General features: G+C 37.0%; 1 protein-coding gene across 1 annotated transcript in view; it reads left to right on the forward strand.

The window, feature by feature from the left end:
• The window catches only part of Lingo2 (leucine rich repeat and Ig domain containing 2), a 602,131-nt gene that overhangs the window by 112,879 nt on the left and 482,186 nt on the right, over window positions 1–7,066 (forward strand). Inside the window, exon 2 of the mRNA XM_023723508.1 lies at window positions 3,315–3,347. The gene's annotated coding sequence lies outside the window, so the exon portion shown is untranslated. The remainder of the gene's footprint in view (window positions 1–3,314; window positions 3,348–7,066) is intronic.

Consider the following 7,066-nt stretch of genomic DNA (forward strand, 5'->3'; position numbering starts at 1 on the left):
TTATTTTATTTTTTGCAGAACCAGGGATTGAACTTAGGTCCTTTCACTTGCCAGGCAAGTGCTTAGTCCACTGAGCTATCTCCCCAGCCCCCAGATTTTGGAATTTGCCAAAGATATTTTCTGCATCTATGTAGAAGACCATGTGCTTTTGTCCTTAGTTATATTTATATAATGCATTATCTTTCCTAATTTGTGTATGTAAACCATCTTTGCAGTCCTTAGAAGAAAGCCACTTAATCATGTTTTATGTTCTTTTCAAGGATTTTGTTGAGGGCCGAGGAGATAGCTCAGTAGAATAAGTGCTTTCCTGGCAAGCTCAAGGTCCTGAGTTCAATCCCTGGTACAAAAAAAAAAAAAAAAAAAAAAAAAAAAAAAAAAAAAAAAAAAAAAATTGTTGCATTCTGCTTGTGTTTTCTTGAGAATCATTCCATCTATCTTCATTAATCAGATTGGCCTATAATTCTTTGCTGTTTTCTTTTTAGTTGAATCCTCGCCTGTTTTTTTTTTTTTGTTGTTGTTGTTGTTGTTTTTGTTTTTTCTTATTTATCTATTTATTTCTATTTTTACTGGGGATCCAACACAGGACCTCTTTGCTTGCCAGGCAGGTTCTTCTGTCCCTGAGTTACCTCCCCAGACCCCTCTCTGCTAGTTTTTTCAATCAAGGCAATGCTAAATTCTAGCAACGTGTTTTACAGTGCTCCTTTCTTTCCAGTATCATTAAAGTATTTGAATTGTATTAACTTTAGCTCTTCCCTTAGTCCTCATAGAATTTAGTGGTGAGTCCCTTGGGTGCTGGTCTTTTCTTAGCTAGGAGTCTGTTTAACTGCCTTGATTTCATTGCCTGTTATTGGATTATTCAAAATAAGTTCCTATATTCTCTTTTAATCTTAATTTCATTTTGTTCAAGATTAATTTTCCAATTGAATAAATCACAGGCCAACATGGAATATGACAGTAAAAAAATAATTAGTTTGATGACCCTCATTTTCTTCGCTTATAAAATTAAAGTGCCTGTAATGCAAACTTATTATGGACTTAAAAATGGACTGGACTTAAAAATATGTTTTGACGGAGGCCTGCCCATTAGCTCAGTTGTTTAAGCACCTGCTCATGCAAATGCAGTCAGCCTCAGGTTGACAGATCCTCATGTCTTACCAGATCTGCCCTTCAGGCAGCCTGAGCCAGTCCAAAAAAAAAAAAAAAAAAAAAAAAAAAAATCAAAACTATGTTTTGAAAGTCAAGGAACACAGTTGGTAAACAATTTTTGCTAAATATATTAAAAATATACACTAAATGCTAAAATCTTTCAGGCTGGTCAGATAGCTCAGCAGACAAAAGCACCTGCTTGGCGCAGGGACCAGGTTTGATTCCTAGTGTGCTGTGCTAGCCCTGCCCTTGGGGCATGCCGTGATGGTGACTGAGACTGGTCATGGTGGTGTGCGCCTGTAATCCCAGAGCTTGGGCTGCTGAAAACAAGAGGATTACTATGAGTGCTATCTGTGCAGTGAGGCCCTGTAGACCCTGTACTAAATACATAAAAAATAAATACTTAAAAATTTCTAAACATATAACTTCAGCTAAAAAGGAATATGATTTTTTTTTCTTCTGTATTTTAGGGAAGGGTCTACAGGGTGTTCAGAGTATCACTATTAGGTTGGACTCATAGTGAGTCTCCTATTTACATCCCAAGTGCTGGGATTACAGGTGTGAGCCACCATGCCCAGGCTCATTCGCCATCTCAGTAAGCCCCACAGGTGGGGCCAGCATGGCAGGCTGGGGATTGAACCTCTGGCCCCTGCACTTCAATCTGCTGAGCTATTTGGCCAGCCCTATGATTTCCATTATTATTGGACACTGATTCTAGATGTCTGGCTAAGTAGAAGTTAAGTGCGAAGATACGACTTGATTTCCTATCTTGCCTGTAGATGACCTAATAAGATTTTTTATTAATTGGCCTCAGGCCCTGTGTTTTATATTTTCATTTTGAAATAGCATAATTATTGTATTTAGTTTGAGGTGCTTTTTATTCTATCTTTTTATACCCTAAAAATATTTTTCTGACTTTAAAAAGTATGCTAAATAAACATTTCAAACACTAATATTCATACATTCATTCTTCATTCTGTTAATAGAAAAACACATATATTATTTTTTTATTTTATTTTATTTATTTTTGGTACCATGGATTGAGGCTCAGGACCTTGTGTTTTCTAGGCAAATGCTTATCTCCTCAGCCCCTTATATATGCTCTCATTTACATGTACATACATGAACACTTACACATATGTACACAAAAATTTATTACATATGCATAAATTTACATTTTTATGACTAATAAGGTTATATTACATAGTGTCACTCATTCAAGAGCTTTAGATCATCATGCTGTGCATAAGACTCAGGGTTTTGTTTGAAAAGTTGGGCTACAAATACCATTTACATCATGAATTTGCTTTAAATAAGAAAACTTTGTGACACACATATACCTTCCATGAATGATTTATGCATATTTTATTCATGTAAGTCTAAATGTGTCATGCCTGTTATATCGCAAATAGCAGCCATTATCAGTATTCTTTGCCTCAGATCCCAAAAGGGTGTTTTGTTTCAATGTTTTTCTCTCACCTCCTCATTGCTCAAAGAGAACAATGGCTTGAAAACATCGGTTGGCTAAATACTGTATTATCATAATTGCAATTTTCCTGAGAAAAGTGGCTTGCAGTTTGAATATTCAGCATCTTAATTACAATTTCCATAAGGGTTGTAGAACAGTTATTATAAACAACATGATAATCTCTTGGTCCATAAGGGAGAATAGATTATTAGGGGAATGAGGAGAGGGAACTTTCAAAAGTCTGTGCATAATCAGTATTCATGAGTGGAAGCACACAACCACAGAATAGATTGTACTACCTTCTTGAAAATGCCTACTTGAGTTTGTGGAAAACTCTTTGTAATGATAGTAAACTTTCATATGTTGTTTAAGCATTGTCTATGTCATTTTTTTACATAATTTAGTTTTATCATTTTTATTAAACATCCAATCTCTATCTCTGTTTATTTTCATTCATGATTACTACTCCACCAAGAAATTTTTAAAAGCAAACTATTACAAAACATGAGAATCACAAATTATTTAAAAACAGTATACAGGGAAAAGGTCCACCAAGTGTTTCTTCACAGCTGAGTGCTTTTCCTTTGTTCAACAGAAAATGAGTAAATGTTGTTAAAAAGGAAAGAAAATGCCTTTCGCTGGTCATAATACTTTACTTAGATTTATCTTAAATTTATTTTTTCTTTCTTTTTATCTTTAGGTAAAGTGAGAAAAGAAAGAATGCAGCTTCAAGGTTGGTACTTTTTATGATATCTTAAAACATGTATGCTAATACAAAATCGTATAAAAGTAGCAAAGCTTTGAATGACATTATGCTTATACTTTCTTCTCTTACCGATGAAAGCATACAATGAAGATTTTTAACAGAAGGCATTATAACAACCAAATAGAATCCCTGACTCAGTCTTTGGTAAAATTGTGAGCTTGGATTATTCAGTATCTTTTCACTCCATCCATTCTTCATTCCATTCATCTACTTACCATATATATGTTGTGTAAGACAGAATATAATCTGATATTCCTCTATTCATGTTGTATTACATTGTCATTCAGCAGATTTTCCATCGGATCCATTTTTCAAGCATTTTTCTGATATCTCAGCCAACAAACATTCACCTATTATTACAGGTCTTCGGTTTAGCTTGCAATGACTGATAGTTGAGCAGAGTGTTCTCAGCAATGCCCAACTGATACACAGTTTATAGCATAATAATCTCTAATGTCAGTAACTCTTCCTGAAAATTCTAGTAGATAGATTTTATTACATGTTAAGTCTTTTAAGACTTTTGGACTAAGAAACATGCAGTTGTGTTGCAAAAAAGGCATTAGCTAGCGGGTATCAGACAGGACATGTATAAAATGGCTGTAAGAATGGCAGACATGGATAGAAGCCAATTTCATGGGAGGCAGAGACTAAGATATTTCTACTGAGCAAAAATTGGTAAATCAAGATTAGTAGAGTATTTATTAAACTAAGTTAAAATACATAAATATTATGCTATTTTAACATATGTGCTTGTTTTATTGCTTTAAATTAATCAAATTAATATAAAGGCTTTTAAAATTTCATTACTATGTTTTATTTTCCCAGTCTTTTCTTAAATAAAGTCTTGTGAGCCTCACAGAAAATTCTACTATCAGAGGAGTTTTCAGGAACATAACTGACATGATTGGGAAGGGACTCCCACAGCTGTCTGCCTTTCTAATTTAATTTAATCTAAAATAGTCTAAATCACTCCAGGTATCAATACATTTAATTGAAATACTGGAAGATAGTTTGTAGCAGTTGAGAAGTTGATCTCTTGAATCAGATTCCCTGGGATTTAATCCAACTTGCTGTGTATTATCTATATATCTTGGGCCAGGTGATGAACAGTTATAATCCTTGACTTCCTCACTTGGAAAATGAAAGAACTAATAATATGTATACTCTAAAATTCCTGGGAAATAAAATACATGATATATTTATCAGTTACTGAATGATAATTGACACTCTTTCTAGAGTGCTACTGTTAATTATTGTTAGCAGCAATACCAGGGATTACAAGTATCTTCTTCTCTCTGAAATAAACTTGCTCCATGGACTAGTTTCTAACTTCCCACCTACAGAGATATATTCATTGTACAAGAAGAGTTTGTTTCATGTGAAAACATAAATCACATGAGAATCACCATCAAATCAAAATATCCTACTGCCACAAATTGTATGTGATTTACTTTCTTAATCTAGGATTTTTATCATTATTAAGCAAAGTGAGGGAAACAAGCAATTGAGTGAGTGTGGAGGACACAGAAAGAAAGGTAATGTTACCTGTGAAATCTCGGGTAGATGGAATCCAGCAGTGCCTGTGACTACGTGCAGATCATCTATAATCCTTGGTGGTGGGAGGCTTGGTCAATGGAGAGGAAGCTGCAGATTGGCAGGTGATGACTGGCTTTCAGGAGAGCTTGCAAGTTATTCTTCCTTGCCAACAAAAGCAGGATGAGAACTCAGGCATAGAGTAGAAGAGCGATCTAAAGGGGTATAGTTAGAGCCGTCCTGCTCTTGGTGGATCTGTTGGCTCTTACGTATGCATACTGTCCTCCTGCACCCATGTAGGTGAGGAAGGCACTGATCTCTTGGTTGAAGTTGCCAGATGACCGTACATAGTGTGCAGACATAGAGAGCAGCAGCCTTCCTGTGCTGGAGCACGTGGGGAGCCCCAAGACAAGGAAATCCTCTGTTCAGCCTACATCAGCAAGGCAAATCCACTTGTTTGACAGAATGGGAAAGGGAGATTTGCCATGTCTACAGCTGCTAGATCATTTCCAACACGTAATGTGCTGGCTGCATAAATGTTTGCTCAGAATTTCTATGGAGAAGACATCTCTCTGATAGTGGAGAGCATGATACCTATAATTTGGCACAATAGAAACTGCCACTTTTTGTCAGGTGTGATCCCAGCACTCAGAAGGCTGAGGTAGGAGGATCACCTCGAACGGAAGGCAAGTCTTGAGTATGTAGCAAGCTAAGGCCAGCCTAAAGTACATAGCATGACCCATTCTCAGAAGAATCAAAAGAATAGCTTTAAAAAATAGAGTAAAATAAAATAAATTGCAGGGGCCAGCACATCTTTAGTCCTCCTCAGGCCCCGTGAGACACACTGTGTGACAGATAAGTAATGCTGTCTATTTCTCAAGGGAAAATGATCAAATAGATCTGGCTCCTGACACAGAAGAGTACTGTGTGGTCAGTCCTTCATCAATCTTGAGTAACTTAACATTCACATCACTTGAAGTTAGAATTGCAAGTCAAGCCAATGGAAAGGTCTGGCCAGATAGCTCAGTGGACTAAAGTGCCTGCTTAGGCAGGGGCAGGTACTGGGGTTCAATCTCCAGAGTGCCGTGCCAGCCTCACCCCCAGGGCACGCTGAAATGGTGAATGAGACTGGGCATGGAGGTGCGTGCCTGTAATCCCAGTGCTTGGGCGACTGAAAACAGGAGGATCACTGTGAGGCCAATCTGTGTAGTGAGGCCCTGTAGACCCTGTACTAAAAACATTAAAAATAAAAAGAACTTGTACTCTAGTTTGTTCTATGCACCATGATAGATTATTATTTTTCAAATCTTATGCTATAAGGTCAATTTATTTTTTTCAAGCCCTGACCATTTAATTCAGGTCACAAAACTTGAGATGCACACCTAACATATAACCTTCTTATATTATTTAACTGCAAATAAATTTTCTTTTCAGGGAAAATCAATTTAGTAGATCATCATCAGAGCCTTTTTAAAAATGAAAAGAGGGCCAGGGAGATGGCTCAGTAGAATAAGCACTTCCCTAGCAAGCACAAGGGCCTGAGTTCAATCCCCAGTTCCGCCAAAAAATAAATAAATAAATAAAATTTAAAAAATTTAAAAGAAAAGAAAAGAAAAAATATGAACCAACAACAACAAAACAAATTGCCAAACATATTATAATTCTAAAGCAAGGTAGTACTATAATTCTTAATCTGGCCTCAGAAATAGCAAATTTACTACTGAGTTTATACATAAGGATACCTAGTGTCTCTGACACTGACACGTAGATGAAAATATTGTGTAATTCTCTAATGACAAAATGTAGTAGTTCAATATTTGTGTCCAAAATTCATAGGTTGGGCTGGGAAGATGGCTCAGTGCAAAAAGCGTTTCCCTGGCAAGCGCAAGGGCCTGAGTTCAATCCTAGGATCTGCACCCCCACCAAAAAAAAAAAAAAAAATTATAGGTTGAAGTCCTAGTCTCTAAAGTAGTAATATTAAATAGTGAGTCCTAGCCCAGGTCCGGTGAGTGTGCAAAGAGCTTCCTGCTACCCTGCGCCGGCAGGACCAGTCCCAGCCCAGGCGCAGAGTGGGCCGGACCCTCTCCCAGCCCCTTGGGCCACCCCCCACCACTCCACAGTTCCTCCCCCACCCCGCCCGCCGAGTAGGATTT

This window comes from Octodon degus, unplaced genomic scaffold (assembly GCF_000260255.1).
Source record: "Octodon degus isolate 3935 unplaced genomic scaffold, OctDeg1.0 scaffold00099, whole genome shotgun sequence".
Classification (NCBI taxonomy): Eukaryota; Metazoa; Chordata; class Mammalia; order Rodentia; family Octodontidae; genus Octodon; species Octodon degus.